Consider the following 2,843-nt stretch of genomic DNA (forward strand, 5'->3'; position numbering starts at 1 on the left):
TATATTTAATTTCCTTTTATTTTATTTTTTTGTAATAAAAATAATACAATCCAAGTGCAATGGCTGAAACTACTAGTACGTCCGCCATGCTTGCCTCTCTGAATAACACTGACAAGTGGATGGTCCGCTCTTTGTTTGGCGAGCATTTGTACGAGCCTCCGATCCGTGGCGAGCGGCCAACATGTGGATCCACCTTAAGAAATCGTCTGTTGATTTTCAGTATAAAAAACAATAGAGAAAAGTTGTTTTGTTTTAGACGTTATAAAAATCATATGTTCCTATGATCGATTTGTGGACCACATGTTGGCTGCAACAACCAGGGTAGCTGAAAAAGTTTGAAGACTCAGAATCTTGCATTGGACTAGGTTAGAATCATTGAACTTTATACACACTTTTTACAAAAACTGATAATAGAAATATTTATAATAGTTAATGATAGAAAGATAAAAAGACAATGCAACATAAAATGTAAGCAATTCAAATTAGAACTAATGAATGAAGACGTACTCTTCCTTGTTTTAATTATTCCTTTTATATCATTGAAAAACAATAACAACGTTTCATTAGGAGAAAACATAATATAATTATAGATAGATGTTTAATCAGATACCTGATGATGTAGTGACAACCCCGAAACGTTGTTATTGTTTATTAATGATATAAAATAAATAATTAAAACAAGGAAGAGTACTTTTTCATTCATAACTTCTAATTAGATATTAAACTAGTCCAGTAGAAGATATAACTTTAGTAAGTAATTCAATTGTTCATAACATTATATATATTTTCTCGGGAGGCCCAAAAGTCTGAGTCTCCTCATCCAAAGGTTGTCTCGAGCTCATTTAAGGTATAAAACTAAACGCCACCAATGGCATGACATGTGGATCCTGATAGATAGTGGTTCCCAACATTCCTTTATAACGGCGGAACGCGCTCAGAAGTTAAACTTGCCACTTGCACGCAACAGACATAGATTGATGTTTTTAATTACCAGTTCATCTTAAAGGTTAAGTTTATAGTACCTTGCGTAATAGCTCTCTGAAAAACTTCTATGCCCGAACTAAATATTGGGGCTATTGTGATTGAACGAGAATATGCCCACAACGATTGTGGGCTTCTATGACCAGTCTGGTAGTCTACAAAACCTAGTTCACACTAGGGGGGGGATATCGATATCGCTTTATTATCGAAATATCGATATCCAGAAAAAAAAAAAAAAAAAAGAGGCGCAACTTAAAAGTACAGATGAATAGAAGAAATTTTGTCTAAAAATATATATATAGCTATGATCATATATTCAATATTATTGAAATATTCGTGACAAATTATACAATGGCGAAGATATTCCGATATTATTTAATCCAAATATCAATATTTTGCTAAAGAAGATATTAATAATAGTATTTCGATATTTATTGATAATGTCATATTCATTTTGATATTTGGCATTTTTATAATAATTGATTTCTAACATTAGCAATAATATTCCGATATTATATTATCAAAAGATCGATATATTGTTTCAATAATTTAAAATCCATTCGATCTCTGATAATGTTATTAATATCTATATTGATAATTAGAAACAATATTCTAATATTATTTTATTGAAATATCGATATTTTGTTTCAAAATACTAGACAAATTTAAAATGAAATATCCATTTCAGTATTTCCATATTTTATTTTTATGATTTCATATTCATTTCGATATTTAACATTGTTGATAATATCGATATAGAAGATTAGAAAAACTATTTCGGTAATTTTTCATCGAAATATCGATATTTGGTTTAAAAAGATTGAGAAAATTTTATAAAAATATTAAAAATAGTTTTTCGATATTTTAAATTAATAAATTCATGTTCCTTTCCATATTTTACATTGTTATTAATACCGATATCGAAGATTAGAAACGATATTTCGATATTTTATTTTATAGAAATATCGATATTTTATGAAAGAAAACTATAACATTTTATGAAAAGCTAAAAAAAGGTATTTCGATAAATTATTTTGATGATTTAATATTCATTTTGGTATTCATCATTGTTGATAATATCGATTTAGATGATTAGCAACGATTTTTTGATTTTTTTTTTTTTTTTTACAGTAATATCGATATTTCGTTTAAAAATTGAATTGAAAATGAAATTCATGAGGTTTCGTGGGTCCCATACGGTTTTCCTACTGCCCCTTTCCTCGGAAAAATATGAGTTAGCGTTACCTGGAAATTAAATTTTTTAAAATTGTAATTGCTATTTATTGGAAATATTTATGTATTAATGTTTATACCTTTTTCGTAAAATACAGCAGAGAAAGGTGTACATTAGCAACATTGAACTTTGAAATTATGAAACTATTTATTGAACAACGATATTAAATAGAAAACGAAAATTCTCTCAAATTAATATAATACTGAATTCAAAAACTGTCACAAACTGTTTTCATGACAGATTTTAGAGTTAACTTTCAACATGAAACTCAGTTAGAAAGTCTATGTTTACATATTAGTAAAAAAGAACACTACTAACAGTAAACGGATTAACGATTGCCTTAAGACAGGCGTGGGGAGTAAAAGCGGAAGTTCTGAGGATTACATATAAAGGTGCAATTATTCCGAAACTTGTTTATGCTCTACAAGAGATGCGATATCGACAACAAAACATCGATGTTTTAAAATATTGATATTCAATATTATAGTATTGATATTCGAAACATTCCCAAAAATTTATCGATGTTTTCGAACATCCATTTCAGTAACATAATTTAAAAACTTTTTGAATTTGGTTCAATGGAGTTTAATATAAAAAAATTAATAAGAACAATTTACAATAAAAAACT

This window comes from Halyomorpha halys, unplaced genomic scaffold (genome assembly GCF_000696795.3).
Source record: "Halyomorpha halys isolate HHAL.00 unplaced genomic scaffold, Hhal_1.1 Scaffold683.1, whole genome shotgun sequence".
Lineage (NCBI taxonomy): Eukaryota > Metazoa > Arthropoda > Insecta > Hemiptera > Pentatomidae > Halyomorpha > Halyomorpha halys.